Below are 16,674 nucleotides of genomic sequence, written 5' to 3'. Positions count from 1 at the left end.
TTAGACATCCTGGATTGTATTTTGAATCCTGTGATCACGTTAGAGAGGGCTGGCCATTCGGCCATGCCTGAACTCTTTGCTTATGTATTTTCAACGGTGGAGTTTCTGCACACCATAGATTAAGGGTGTGGAGCTCTGCTGTACCTCAAGTATTAATGAAGTTCTATTTTCTTTTATTCAAATCTCTCTTATTCTTATTCCAAGATATTCATTCGTACCCAAGAACATGATGAATGTGATGAGTCAAATTACCCTCATTATTATTCTCACTTATGAATGTATGTGATTGACAACCACTTCCGTTCTACATGCAACAGAGCTTGAATGTATATCTCTTAGATTCCCCAACAGAATCTTCGTGGTATAAGCTAGATAGATGGCGGCATTTATGAGGATCCGGAAAGTCTCACCTTGTCTGTGGTATTCCGAGTAGGATCCTGGGAATCCGGAAAGTCTCACCTTGTCTGTGGTATTCCGAGTAGGATTCCGGTAATGAATGACTGTGACGTGCTTCAAACTTTAACCTGCTGGGCGTTAGTGACAGACGCAAAAGAGGGATTCTATTCCAGTAGGAGCGGGAACCAACCGGTGATTAGCAGTACTGTGACAGAGTGCGTGCATTAGTTTTCACTGCGAGGATGGGATGTAGCCATTAGCCATGGGTGATGCCTCCAGACTGGTTAGCTGTGCGAGTGACAGCCGCACAGGGTATTTCCCCGAGAGGAAGAAAGTAGCCACAGTTGATGGTGAACCCCTATACAAAGCTTGCCATGGAAAGGAGTAAGAAGGATTGAGTAGAAGCAGTAGGAGGGCAGGCGTCCGAGAGCTCTACAGTATCTCCATCCGCTTATCTGAAATTCCTATCAATGAATCTGCATAAGTGTTCTATCCCTCTTTATTATATTCTATTTTATTATTTCTTCTTTAAATTCGAAAACCCATAAACTATTTTAATCTGCCTGACTGAGATTTACAAGGTGACCATAGCTTGCTTCATACCAACAATCTCTGTGGATTCGACCCTTACTCACGTAAGGTTATTACTTGGACGACCCAGTACACTTGCTGGTTAGTTGAACGGAGTTGTGAATTCAACCAGTGCTATAATAATGATTTCATACAAAGACAAACAACTTGAAGAGAATATGGATCACAATTTCGTCCACCAAGTTTTTGGCGCCGTTGCCGGGGATTGTTCGAGTATGGACAACTGACGGTTCATCTTGTTGCTCAGATTAGGTAATTTTCTTTTCAAAAATCTTTTTCAAAAATTTTTCTTTTATTTTTTTCGTTTTTCTAAACTTTATTTTCGAAAAAATCAATAAAAATACAAAAAATTAGAAAATCATAAAAATCAAAAATATTTTGTGTTTCTTGTTTGAGTCTTGTGTTAACTTTTAAGTTTGGTGTCAATTGCATGCTTTCAAAATTTTTCTTGCATTTTTTCGAAAAAAATCCATGCATTCATAGTGTTCTTCATGATCTTCAAGTTGTTCTTGACAAGTCTTCTTGTTTGATCTTGATGATCTCTTGTTTGGTGTTGTTTCTTGTTTTTCATGTGCATTTTTGCATTCATATTTTCCATGCAATAAAGATTTTTAAGTTTGGTGTCTTGCATGTTTTCTTTGCATCAAAATTTTTTTTTAAAATTATGTTCTTGATGTTCATCATGAGCTTCATAGTGTTCTTGGTGTTCATCTTGACATTCATAGCATTCTTGCATGCATCTTGTGTCTTGATCCAAAATTTTCATGTTTTGGGTCATTTTTGTGTTTTTCTTTAAAAATTTAAAAATCAAAAATATCTTTTCCTTATTTTCCTCCAAATTTTCGAAATTTTGGGTTGACTTGGTCAAAAAATTTTTAAAATTAGTTGTTTCTTACAAGTCAAGTCAAAATTTCAATTTTAAAAATCTTATCTTTTCAAAATCTTTTTCAAAAATCATATCTTTTTCATTTTTTTTATATTTCGGAAATTTCAAAATTATTTTTCAAAATATTTTCAAAAATCTTTTTCTTATCTTTATATCAAATTTTCGAAAATTAGCTAACAATTAATGTGATTGGTTAAAAAATTTTAAGTTTGTTACTTTCTTGTTAAGAAAGGTTCAATCTTTAAGTTCTAGAATCTTATCTTGTAGTTTCTTGTTAGTTAAGTCAATTTTAAATTTAAATTTTTTTCAAAATATCTTTTTCAAATATATCTTTTTATCTTTTATCTTATCTTTTTCAAAAATTTTATCTTTTTCAAAATTTGATTTCAAAATATCTTATCTAACTTCTTATCTTCTTATCTTTTTCAAATTTGATTTCAAATCTTTTTCAATCAACTAAACTAACTTTTTGTTTGTTTCTTATCTTTTTCAAAACCACCTAACTACTTTTCCCTCTCTAATTTTCGAAAATTCTCCCTCTCTTTTTCAAAAAAAAAAATTCTTTTTGTTTTAAATTTTAATTTTAATTATATTTTGTCTTTGATTTTCGAAAATACCAACCCCTTTTTCAAAAGTTATTTTCGAATTTCTCTCCCTCTCTTCTCTTCTTCTATTTAATTATTTAATTACTAACACTTCTCTTCACCTCTCTTCATCCAAAAATCAGAATTCTTCCTTCTTCTTTCTTATACCCCTTTCTTCTTCTACTAACATAAAGGAGTCTCTATACTGTGACATAGAGGATTCCTCTTTCTTTTCTTGTTTTCTTCTCTTTCTTATGAGCAGGAACAGGGAAAAAGGCACTCTTGTTGAAGTTGATCCAGAACCTGAAAGGACTCTGAAGAGAAAATTAAGAGAAGCTAAATTACAACAATCTAGAAACAACCTTTCAGAAATTTTCGAACAAGAGAAGGACATGGCAGCCGAAAATAATAATAATAATAATGCAAGGAGAATGCTTGGTGACTTCACAAAGCCAACATCCAAGTTTGATGGAAGAAGCATCTCCATTCCTGCCATTGGAGCCAATAACTTTGAGCTTAAGCCTCAACTAGTTGCATTAATGCAACAAAACTGCAAGTTTTATGGGCTTCCATCTGAAGATCCCTATCAGTTTTTAACTGAGTTCTTGCAAGTCTGTGATACTGTAAAGACGAATGGAGTTAATCCTGAAGTCTACAGACTCATGCTTTTCCCTTTTGCTGTAAGAGACAGAGCTAGAATATGGTTGGATTCACAACCTAAGGATAGCCTGGACTCCTGGGATAAGCTGGTCACTGCCTTCTTGGATAAATTCTTTCCTCCTCAAAAGCTGAGCAAGCTGAGAGTGGATGTTCAAACCTTCAAACAAAAAGATGGTGAATCCCTCTATGAAGCTTGGGAAAGATACAAGCAGCTGACCAAGAGATGCCCATCTGACATGTTTTCAGAATGGACCCTATTAGATATATTCTATTATGGTCTCTCTGAATTTTCGAAAATGTCACTGGACCATTCTGCAGGTGGATCTATTCACCTAAAGAAAACGCCTGAAGAGGCACAAGAACTCATTGACATGGTTGCAAACAACCAGTTCATGTATACCTCTGAGAGGAATTCCGTGAATAATGGGGTACCTCAGAAGAAAGGAGTTCTTGAAATTGATGCTCTGAATGCCATACTGGCTCAGAACAAAGTGTTGACTCAACAGGTCAACATGATCTCTCAAAATCTGAATGGATTGCAACATGCATCCAACAGTACTAGAGAGGCAGCTTCTGAAGAAGCTTATGATCCTGAGAACCCTGCCATGGCAGAGGTTAATTATCTGGGTGAACCTTATGGAAACACTTATAACCCATCATGGAGAAATCATCCAAATTTCTCCTGGAAGGATCAACAAAAGCCTCAACAAGGCTTTAACAATGGTGGACGCAATAGGCTAGGCAATAGCAAGCCATATCCATCATCTTCTCAGCAACAGACAGAGAACTCTGAACAAAATAATTCTAATTTAGCTAATATAGTCTCTGATCTGTCAAAAGCCACTTTCAGTTTCATGAATGAAACAAGATCCTCCATTAGAAATTTGGAGACACAAGTAGGCCAGCTGAGTAAGAAAGTTATTGAAACTCCTCCCAGTATTCTCCCAAGTAATACAGAAGAGAATCCAAAAGGAGAGTGCAAAGCCATTGACTTAGTCAACATGGCCGAATGCATCAAGGAGGAGGAGGACGAAAATCCTAGTGAGAAAGACCTCCTGGGACGTTCCTCAAGCAAGAAGGAGTTTCCTATTAAGGATCCTGAGGAATCTGAGGCTCATACAGAGACCATAGAGATTCCATTAAATCTCCTTCTGCCATTCATGAGCTCTGACTATTATTCATCCTCTGAAGAGGATGAAGATGTGACTGGAGAGCAAGTTGCTCAATATTTAGGAGCTATCATGAAGCTGAATGCCAAGCTATTTGGTAATGAGACTTGGGAAAGTGAACCTCCCTTGCTCATTAGTGACTTAGATACTTGGATTCAGGAAACTCTACCTCAAAAGAAACAAGATCCTGGCAAGTTCTTAATACCTTGCACCATTGGCACCATGAGCTTTGAAAAAGCTCTATGTGATCTTGGGTCAGGGATAAATCTGATGCCACTCTCTGTAATGGAGAAGCTGGGAATCATTGAGGTACAACCTGCCTTGTTCTCATTACAATTGGCAGACAAGTCAGTAAGACAAGCTTATGGAATAGTAGAGGACGTTCTAGTAAAAGTTGAAGGCTTTTACATCCCTGCTGATTTCATAATCCTAGACACTAGGAAGGAAGATGATGATTGCATCATCCTAGGAAGACCTTTCCTAGCCACAGCAGAAGCTGTGATAGATGTCAACAGAGGAGAGTTAGTCCTTCAATTGAATGGGGAATACCTTGTGTTTCAAGCACATGGTCATCCCTCTGTGACAAAAGAGAGTAAGCATGAAGAACTTCTCTCAGTTCAGAGTCAAGAAGAACCCACACAGTCAAACTCTAAGTTTGGTGTTGTGAGGCCACAACCAAACTCTAAGTTTGGTGTTCAAATTCCATATCCAAACTCTAAGTTTGGTGTGGAGACAACACACTAAATTGACCTGATCATCTTGTGGTTCCATGAGAGCCACTGTCAAGCTATTGACATTAAAGAAGCGCTTGTTGGGAGGCAACCCAATTTTATTTATCTAATTTTATTTTATTTTGTTTTGGTGTTATTTTTGTGTTGAATTAGGTACATGATCATGAGGAGTCACGAAAAAAATCAAAGAAATTAAAAACAGAGTCAAAAACAGACGAAAAAAATTTTTCACCCTGGAGGACGCACGGGCTGGCGTTCAACGCCCAGAAGATGCATCTGGCTGGCGTTCAACGCCAGAACAGAGCATCTTTCTGGCGCTGAATGCCCAGAACAAGCTACATCCTGGCGTTTAACGCCAGGATGCGCACACAGAGGACAATCTGGCGCTGAACGCCAGAAACAAGCTTGAAACTGGCATTCAACGCCAGAAACAAGCATCACATGGGCGTTTAACGCCCAGAACATGCACCAATGGGCGTTTGAACGCCAGAATGATGCATGAAGGCAATTTACACGCCTATATGGTGAAGGAATGGTATTTCTTTTCACTTAAGGATCTGTGGACCCCACAGGATCCCCACCTACCTTTTCTTTTAATCCTAATCACACTCTCCTAATCCAAATCTCATTTTCAATGTCACACTTCCCAAAAACCTTCACCAATCACCTCAATTTCTCTTCCCAATTTCCCCATGCACCATTCACATCAACCTCCTCTTCCCCATACACCCCACCTACCTTCATAAAATTCAAATTCAATTTCCCACCCTTTCCCACCCAAAATGGCCGAAACCTAACCCTCCCCCCTCCCTATAAATACCTCTCTTTTCTTCTTCATTTTCACAACAAACACCCCTTCTTCTCTCATATAGCCGAACCCCCTCCTCTCCTTCTCTACCAACATTCTCTTCTTCTTCTTCTACTCTTCTTTTCTTTTTTGCTCAAGGACGAGCAAATTTTAAGTTTGGTGTGGTAAGAAGCCTAAGCTTTTTATTTTTCATTCACCATCAATGGCACCCAAGACCGGAGTTTCCTCAAGAAAAGGAAAAGGGAAGGTAAAAGCTTCCACTTCTGAGTCATGGGAGAAGGAGAGATTCATCTCCAAGAGCCACCAAGACCACTTCTATGATGTTGTGGCAAAGAAGAAGGTGATCCCCGAGGTCCCTTTCAAGCTCAAAAAGAATGAGTATCCGAAAATCCGACATGAAATTCAAAGAAGAGGGTGGGAAGTCATAACCAACCCCATGCAACAAGTCGGAATATTGATGGTTCAAGAGTTCTATGCTAATGCATGGATCACTAGGAACCATGATCAAAGTATGAACCCAAATCCAAAGAACTATCTCACAATGGTTCGGGGGAAATACTTAGATTTCAGTCCGGAAAATGTGAGGTTGGCGTTTCATTTACCCATGATGCAAGGTGATGAATGCCCCTACACAAGAAGGGTCAACTTTAATCAAAGGTTGGACCAAGTCCTTGCGGACATTTGTGTGGAAGGCGCCCAATGGAGAGTAGACTCCAAAGGCAAACCAGTCCAACTAAGAAGACTGGACCTCAAGCCTGTAGCTAGAGGATGGTTGGAGTTCATCCAAAGATCCATCATCCCTACAAGCAACCGATCTGAAGTTACTGTGGATCGGGCCATCATGATCCATAGCATCATGATTGGAGAGGAAGTAGAGGTTCATGAAGTCATCTCTAATGAACTCTACAAAATAGTTGACAAGCCTTCATACATGGCACGGCTAGCCTTCCCCCACCTCATATGCCATTTATGCTACTCAGCTGGAGTTATCATAGATGGAGATGTCTCCATTGAAGAAGACAAGCCCATCACAAAGAAGAGGATGGAGCAAACAAGAGAAGTTCCTCACGGCCCTCAAGAAGAACACGAGGAAGTTCATCATCAACAAATGCCTCAAGGAATGCACTTTCCTCCCAACAACTATTGGGAACAACTTAGTACCTCTTTGGAAGACTTGAGCCATAATGTTGAACAATTAAGGGTGGAACACCATGAACACGCCCTCACTCTCCAAGAAATAAGAGAAGATCAAAGAGCAATGAGGGAGGAGCAACAAAGGCAAGGAAGGGACATAGAAGAGTTGAAGAACATCATTGGTCCTTCAAGAAGAAGACGCCACTAGAGGTGGATTCATTCCTTGTTCTTTATTTTCTTCCTGTTTTCGGTTTTTAAGTATTATGTTTATCTATGTTTTTGTGTTTCTACTTCATGATCATTAGTGTGTAACCATGCCTTAAAGCTATGAATAAAATCCATTAGTCCTTCACCTCTCTTAAAAGAAAAATGTTTTAATTCAAAAGAACAAGAAGTACATAATTTTCGAAATTATTAGTGAATTTAATTTAATTATATTGATGTGGTGGCAATAATTTTTGTTTTCTGAATGAATGCTTGAACAGTGCATATTTTTGATCTTGTTGTTTATGAGTGTTAAAATTGTTGGTTCTTGAAAGAATGATGAACAAAGAGAAATGTTATTGATGATCTGAAAAACATCATGAAATTGATTCTTGAAGCAAGAAAAAGCAGTGAAAAAAAAAAGTGGCGAAAATTTTAAAGCAAGGATCCAAGGCTTTGAGCATTAATGGATAGGAGGGCCCAAGGAAATGAAATCCAGGCCTAAGCGGCTAAATCAAGCTGTCCCTATTCATGTGCTTGTGTCATGAAGGTCCAAGTGAAAAGCTTGAGACTGAATGGTTAAAGTCGTGATCCAAAGCTAAAGAGTGTGCTTAAGAGCTCTGGACACCACTAACTGGGGACTTTAGCAAAGCTAAGTCACAATCTGAAAAGGTTCACCCAGTTATGTGTCTGTGGCATTTGTGTATCCGGTGGTAATACTGGAAGACAAAGTGCTTAGGGCCACAGCCAAGACTCATAAAATAGCTGTGTTCAAGAATCAACATGCCTAACTAGGAAAGTCAATAACACTATCTGAAATTCTAAGTTCCTAGAGATACCAATCACTCTAAACTTCAAAGGAGAAAGTGAGATGCCAAAACTGTTCAGAAGCAAAAAGCTACAAGTCCCGCTCATGTAATTAAATTAATATTCATTGATATTTTGGACTTTATAGTATATTCTCTTCTTTTTATCCTATTTGATTTTCAGTTGCTTGGGGACAAGCAACAATTTAAGTTTGGTGTTGTGATGAGCGGATAATTTATACGCTTTTTGGCATTGTTTTCATATAGTTTTTAGTAAGTTTGAGCTACTTTTAGGGATGTTTTCATTAGTTTTTATGTTAAATTCACATTTCTGGACTTTACTATGAGTTTGTGTGTTTTTCTGTGATTTCAGGTAAATTCTGACTGAAATTGAGGGATTTGAGCAAAACTCTGAAGAAGGCTGACAAAAGGACTACTGATGCTGTTGGAATCTGACCTCCCTGCACTAGAAATGGATTTTCTGGAGTTACAGAACTCCAATTGGCGCGCTCTCAACGGCGTTGGAAAGTAGACATCCAGGGCTTTCCAGCAATATATAATAGTCCATACGTTATTCGAAGAATGATGACGTAACTTGGCGTTGAACGCCAAGTACACGCTGCTGTCTGGAGTTAAACGCCAGAAAAACATCATGATCCGGAGTTGAACGCCCAAAACACGTCATAACCTGGAGTTTGACGCCAAGAAATGCCTTAGCTCGTGGAATGATCAAGCTCAGCCCAAGCATACACCAAGTGGGCCCCGGAAGTGGATTTATGCATCAATTACTTACTCATGTAAACCCTAGTAGCTAGTCTAGTATATATAGGACATTTATCTATTGTATTAGACATCCTGGATTGTATTTTGAATCCTGTGATCACGTTAGAGAGGGCTGGCCATTCGGCCATGCCTGAACTCTTTGCTTATGTATTTTCAACGGTGGAGTTTCTGCACACCATAGATTAAGGGTGTGGAGCTCTGCTGTACCTCAAGTATTAATGAAGTTCTATTTTCTTTTATTCAAATCTCTCTTATTCTTATTCCAAGATATTCATTCGTACCCAAGAACATGATGAATGTGATGAGTCAAATTACCCTCATTATTATTCTCACTTATGAATGTATGTGATTGACAACCACTTCCGTTCTACATGCAACAGAGCTTGAATGTATATCTCTTAGATTCCCCAACAGAATCTTCGTGGTATAAGCTAGATAGATGGCGGCATTTATGAGGATCCGGAAAGTCTCACCTTGTCTGTGGTATTCCGAGTAGGATCCTGGGAATCCGGAAAGTCTCACCTTGTCTGTGGTATTCCGAGTAGGATTCCGGTAATGAATGACTGTGACGTGCTTCAAACTTTAACCTGCTGGGCGTTAGTGACAGACGCAAAAGAGGGATTCTATTCCAGTAGGAGCGGGAACCAACCGGTGATTAGCAGTACTGTGACAGAGTGCGTGCATTAGTTTTCACTGCGAGGATGGGATGTAGCCATTAGCCATGGGTGATGCCTCCAGACTGGTTAGCTGTGCGAGTGACAGCCGCACAGGGTATTTCCCCGAAAGGAAGAAAGTAGCCACAGTTGATGGTGAACCCCTATACAAAGCTTGCCATGGAAAGGAGTAAGAAGGATTGAGTAGAAGCAGTAGGAGGGCAGGCGTCCGAGAGCTCTACAGTATCTCCATCCGCTTATCTGAAATTCCTATCAATGAATCTGCATAAGTGTTCTATCCCTCTTTATTATATTCTATTTTATTATTTCTTCTTTAAATTCGAAAACCCATAAACTATTTTAATCTGCCTGACTGAGATTTACAAGGTGACCATAGCTTGCTTCATACCAACAATCTCTGTGGATTCGACCCTTACTCACGTAAGGTTATTACTTGGACGACCCAGTACACTTGCTGGTTAGTTGAACGGAGTTGTGAATTCAACCAGTGCTATAATAATGATTTCATACAAAGACAAACAACTTGAAGAGAATATGGATCACAATTTCGTCCACCAACTTTCCCAAATGGTGGTCAAACTATTATGAGTCTCATTGCCCCTCCAGTGAGCAAGTTCTCTCTAACTTAATTCTTCCTTAATCAAATAAAAATATTTAATAACTAAAATAAATTAATCAAAATCAGTCAGAATTTATTTTATTTAATATTTATTAATTATTACAAAAATTAATAAATTCTAAATAAAATAAGTTCAATTTTTTTGTCTTTCTAATATTATTTTTAATCAAATATCAAATATTCTTTACATACAAGTCATTTATAGAAACAAGTTCATACAAGTCTCTTTAACCTAGCTAATTCACTTCACACGCTCTTCTTCTTCTTCGTTATTTTTTCTTTCATTATCACAGTTACCAACACCATCTCCTCCTCTTCCTCATTCTTTTCTCATTGGAACTTTTTCTTCTTCTTCCTTTTCCTCCTTCTCCTCCATCATCTTCATCATCATGATCATCATCGTTATAGTCATCATTGTCTTTTTATTATATGTATCGTCGTTATCGTTGTCATCGTTGATGACATTGCTTGATCCAAATTTGATTTTGATATTTTTTGTTGATAAGTCAGTCATTTTTATGTGTTCTTTTCAAACTGAGTTTGTGTGTCGCAATCAATAAAGAAATTTGGTATAGGAGTTATGAATCTGAATTATTATTGTGATGAATCTGTTCCATTCTCGTTTCGGTGTATTTTGAAAATCTTTAGGTGTATGGTAAGAATTTTTAGTGTATTTTTATTCTGATAAGTTTTGCATAATTCAAAACTCTTTCTCTTCCTCCTCATCATCGTCTGTTGTTGCTTCTTCTTCTTTTTTATCACCATCATCATCTTATTTTTTCTTCTTATTTTATCTTCTTAAATTTCTTCTGATTTTACTTTCTTAACAAGAATAAAAATAAAATAAATAAATAAAAAAACACATAATGTTACAAAATTACTTGGAAGAGGATGAATCTATATTCATTCAAATAAAAGAAAGAAAGAATTAAGAAAAAAAAAGAAGAAATGAATTAAAGGAAATATTTGTGCATTTGTAGCAAATTTTTTGTGTAAGAGTTCTGAGTCTGAATTATTATTGTGATAAATCTGTTCTATTTTGATTTCGGTGTATTTTGGAAATATTTCGGTGTATTTTAGAAATCTTTCGGTGTATTGTAAAAATTTTTTGGTGTATTTTTATTCTGATAAGTTCTACATAATTCAAAATTCTTTTTCTTCCTCTTTCTCATCTTCTGCTGTTGCTTCTTCTTCTTTTTCACCATCATCGTCATCTTTTTTTTTTCTTATTCAACTTCTTTTTTTTACCTTATCAAGTTTTTTTATTTTATTCTTTTAACAAGAATAAAAATAAAGAAATCAAACAAAGAAGAAAAAGAAACACAAAATGCTGCAAAATTACTTGAAAGAGGATGAACCTACATTTATTCAACTAAAAGAAAAAAAGAAATAAAGAAAAAAGAAGAAGAAAAAATGTATTCAAGGAAATATTTTTGTGAATTTGTAGTAAATTCTTGGTGTTGGAGTTCTGAATCTGAATTATTATTCTGATAAATCTGTTTCATTCTCGTTTCGGTGTATTTTGAAAATATTTCGGTGTATTTTAGAAATCTTTCGGTGTATAGTGAAAATTTTTCGGTGTATTTTTATTCTGATAAGTTTTGTATAATTCAAAACTCTTCCTGTTCCTCATCCTCATCTTCTGCTGCTACTTTTTCTTCTTTTCCACCACCATCATCATCTTTTTTTCTTATTCATCTTTTTCTTTCTTTTTTTACCGTCTCAAATTTCTTCTTATTTTACTCTCTTAACAAGAATAAAAACAAAAAAATCAAACAAAGAAGAAGAAGAAACACATAATGCTGCAAAATTACTTGGAAGATGATGAACCTCCATTCATTCAACTAAAAGAAAGAAATAAATAAAGAAAAAAAGAAGAAAAAATGCATTAAAAAAAATTTTTGTGCATTTGTAGCAAAATTTCGGTGTAGGAGTTCTGAATCTAAATTATTATTGTGATGAATTTGTTCCATTTTAGTTTCGATGTATTTTGAAAATCTTTCGGTATATTTTAGAAAATTTTCAATATATTTTTATTTTGATAGGTTCTGCATCATTTAAAATTCTTCCTCTTCCTCTTTTCATCTTTTGGTGTTGCTTCTTCTTTATCTTCTTATTTTATTTTTTCATAATTCTTTTTGAAAAAAAAATAAAAAATATATAGTGTTACAAAATCAATAAAAAAAAAATACAGCAACTACAGTAGTAAAAAGAAGAAAGAGAAAAAAAAAACAAAAAAACATAAGATACAAACATTGAAAAAAAACATAAAAAAAATAAAAAAAACCGCATAATTTTATGCTCATACGTAAATTTTATTAAGTTAAAATTAATTTATTTAAACTTATTTATCAAAATTACTTTTTATGTATAACAAGACTCATCTAATATATTAAATTATTTAATAATTTTTAATTAACAATTTTACATAAAAATAATTACACATAAATTTTTTCATCTTAGCATTTTCTACATCTCCTTACTAATACTTTTCAAAAAGCCGTGTTTGATTAGCAAAATTCATCATAAATGAGTGCCTTTATTTTTTTCTTTCGAAATGTCTGATCTTATTCCTAATAATAACTGTAACAGTACACTTTTATCATAATCCATTAAGTGTTAAGAAAAAAGCACGCAAGCAAATCAATCAACGAAGAAAATTAAAAAACAGAACAAATTGGTGATGGTCATTGGGGTTCTCCAAAAAGTTTTTCTCCTCTTTTTTGGCAAGAAAATCAATCATTAAAGAAAATAATTAAAAGAAAACAAAACACATTGGTTAGCCTTATTGTTTCACATGCTCAATAGTTCTATTCATAATAAAATAAAATGTTCAATGATATTTTCGGTATAAAAAAGTCTCTTTATTTCTCTCTTATTTTTAAGGGAATAAAAATATGTGTAGATCCTCTTAATTTTTTTAATTATTTGATAAAATATAATTTTTTATCATTTAATATATTTTTTACATATTTTTTTGGGTCTCATATCATATTTTACTAAATAATTAAAAAAAATTAAAAAGATTCATTTCTAAGTAAAAATAATGTTAAAACTTAGAACTAAATATATGATTGTGGTTCGGTGGATTTCGGGGAGGACAAGTTAAAATCATTTGTTTTCTTTTATCGAGAATTCTTCCTAAGCTATTATTTGGGAAGTGAAAAATAAAGAGGAAGTGAAAGCAAACAAAAAGGTACGAAGATGAAGAGCACGGGCAACAGCAACCAAGATTCGTAATAATGTCAATGGACAATAATAAGGGTAAAAAATCATAATAAGCCAACTGGCTCAAAAAATTACGTAAATACGCCAAAGCAAAAATCGTTTCAGCAATAAGTCAGATCGCATTTTTATATAATTCGAACCAGGTTGGTTCGAACTCTATTTGTTAGTAAATCGAACCAGGTGAGTTCGAATTAGGGTTTTTTGTTGTTAATAAATCGAACCAGCCTGGTTCGAATTAAGAATGAAGGTAATTCGAACCAGGTTGGTTCGAATTATAGAGAGAGAAGGTTCCCATGTAATTCGAACCGGGTTGGTTCGAATTACACCAATCATAGTTCGAACCAGGCCGGTTCGAATTAGTGTGAGACTGAGCTGTATATATATGGTTCCAAACGTGAATTAGTCTCATTAGAGGGAGTAGGATGGCTAGTGAGGAGAGTTTTGTGGTTTTGGTGCACCACAGAGGATCTGTTAATAGAAAAACTCGTTCCGGAGTAAAGTTCACAGATAAGAATCCGCTATGTATTGTCATAACATCTACGACGAGTTATGATGACCTTGTTAGCGCTGTACTAATGAAGCTCGGTCTGGAGGGTGCGAAGCGGGTAAATAAGTTTTTCTATCGCATTCCAGTCACGGTGCTACAGAATACGGTGAAGTATGATTGCTTCACGATTAATAATGATGTGGACTTGCAAGTAATGTTTCTTTGTCGGCGGCAGTTTCCGAAGGTGAGGACACCGGAGTTGTTGGCACGGCTGGTTGATGTTGTATCCAGCTCCGGCGGTTTGAACAGGAATACGAACACTATAGCGAATCCAGCAGGTTCTAGTTCCCGGCTTGCCGTTGCTTCCTCGTCCGTCCCTGTGTACGAACCAGTGGTCCAACATGTCGCCTCCCCATCTTTCGCTGTTGACCTCAATGGCACCGAAGGCGACGAGGTAGTGGAAAGGGAAAATTTGCCTAACGCTTTAGTGGGAGTTGCACCTGTTGGCGTAGGAGACGGTTTTTTGGACGATGAAGAGGAGGATGACGTCGAGCCGGATATGATTGACGATGATAGCGCTGATGATATTGGAGCGACTGGGCCTGCATTGGAGGTAGGTGGTTCTAGCTCTGGCACACAGCAGTATCCACCACATTTTTCCTCGTTGGACTTGGACGCCATGAGACATGAGGTGGTTTTAGGGCATGCTGTTGGATTCGGAGCTAGAGATGCGGAAGGGAGTACTGGTCTGACAGAGTTCCAGGTTGGTCAGCAATTCCAGGATAAAGATGAGGCCCTTTTAAGTGTGAAGACTTACAGCATCCGGCGAGGGGTACAGTACAAGGTGGTGGAGTCCGATCACCGCCGGTATGTGGGCAAGTGTTCCGAGTTTGGGAATGGGTGCACATGGTTGATTCGACTGAGTCTCCGGAAGCGCAAGGGCATTTGGGAGGTCAAACGGTACAATGGACCTCACACTTGCCTGGTGGTGGACGAAATTGTGATCACTATTTTGTGCCTTTTGGTATCATTGTAAAATTATGGAATTTAAGAAATTGGCATGAGTGGACACAATTCCGTTCAACTAACCAGCAAGTGTACTGGGTCGTCCAAGTAATACCTTACGTGAGTAAGGGTCGAATCCACAGAGATTATTGGTTTGAAGCAATCAATGCTTATTTTATTAATCTTAGTCAGGAGGCTAAAGAAGTTATTTGGATTTATTTGTAAAAAGCCAAACTACAAATTTCATAAAATTGTAAGTTAAAATAATAGAGTTACTTGATTTTCAGTACTGGGGAATATGTTGGAGTTTTGGAGATGCTTTGTCCTCTGACTTCAACTCTTCCTTGAAATCCTCTTCTCACACGCAGGTTCCTTCCATGGCAAGCTCTATGTAGGGTGTCACCGTTGTCAGTGGCTACTTCCCATCCTCGCAGTGAAAACTATGCTCACGCACTCTGTCACAGTACGGCTAATCACCGGTTGGTTCCCGCTCCTACTGGAATAGAATCACTCTTTTGCGTCTGTCACCAACGCCCAGCAGGTTAAAGTTTGAAGCATGTCACAGTCATTCAATCCCGGAATCCTACTCGGAATACCACAGACAAGGTTTAGACTTTCCGGATTCTCATGAATGCTGCCATCAATCCGGCTTATACCACGAAGATTCTGTTGGGGAATCTAAGAGATATTCATTCAATCTGATGTAGAACGGAGGTGGTTGTCAGGCACACGTTCATGGGTTGAGGAAGGTGATGAGTGTCACGGATCATCACCTTCTCCACAGTTAAGCGCGAATAAACATCTTAGATAAGAACAAGCGTGTTTGAATGGAAGACAAAGGAATTGTATTAAATCATCGAGACGCTGCAGAGCTCCTCACCCCCAACAATGGAGTTTAGAGACTCATGCCGTCACAAAGTATGTACTTCAGATCTGAAAATGTCACGAGGTACCAGATATGTCTGTAAAAGTTGTTTAAATAGTAAACTAATAACCTAGGGTTACAGAAAATGAATAAACTAAGATAATTGGTGCAGAAATCCACTTCTGGGGCCCACTTGGTGTGTGCTGGGGCTGAGACTAAAGCTTTCCACGTGCAAAGGCCTTTCTTGGCGTCAAACTTCAGGTTATGACGTGTTTTGGGCGTTCAACTCCGGATCATGACGTTTTTCTGGCGTTTAACTCCAGACAGCAGCATGAACTTGGCGTTTAACGCCAAGTTACGTCGTCTATCCTCGCTCAAAGTATGGACTATTATATATTGCTGGAAAGCCCTGGATGTCTACTTTCCAACGCCGTTGAGAGCGCGCCAATTGGACTCCTGTAGCTCCAGAAAATCCATTTCGAGTGCAGGGAGGTCAGGATCCAACAGCATCAGCAGTCCTTTTTCAGCCTAAGTCAGATTTTTGCTCAGCTCCCTCAATTTCAGCCAGAAAATACCTGAAATCACAGAAAAACACACAAACTCATAGTAAAGTCCAGAAATATGATTTTTGCCTAAAAACTAATATTATTTTACTAAAAACTAACTGAAACATACTAAAATCTACATGAAATTACCCCCAAAAAGTGTATAAAATATCCGCTCATCACAACACCAAACTTAAACTGTTGCTTGTCCTCAAGCAACTAGATAAATAAAATAGGTTTTAACAGAAATAAAGAAGCAATAATATCTCAGAGTTTTAAGTGAAGCTCAGATTCTTATTAGATGAGCGGGGCTTGTAGCTTTTTGCCTCTGAATAGTTTTGGCATCTCACTTTATCCTTTGAAATTCAGAATGGTTGGCATCCATAGGAACTCAGAATTCAGATAGTGTTATTGACTCTCCTAGTTTAGTATGTTGATTCTTGAACACAGCTACTTTTATGAGTCTTGGCCGTGGCCCTAAGCACTTTGTTTTCCAGTA

The sequence above is a fragment of the Arachis hypogaea genome, chromosome 2 (genome assembly GCF_003086295.3).
Source record: "Arachis hypogaea cultivar Tifrunner chromosome 2, arahy.Tifrunner.gnm2.J5K5, whole genome shotgun sequence".
Lineage (NCBI taxonomy): Eukaryota > Viridiplantae > Streptophyta > Magnoliopsida > Fabales > Fabaceae > Arachis > Arachis hypogaea.
Note: the sequence above shows the minus strand (reverse complement) of the source record.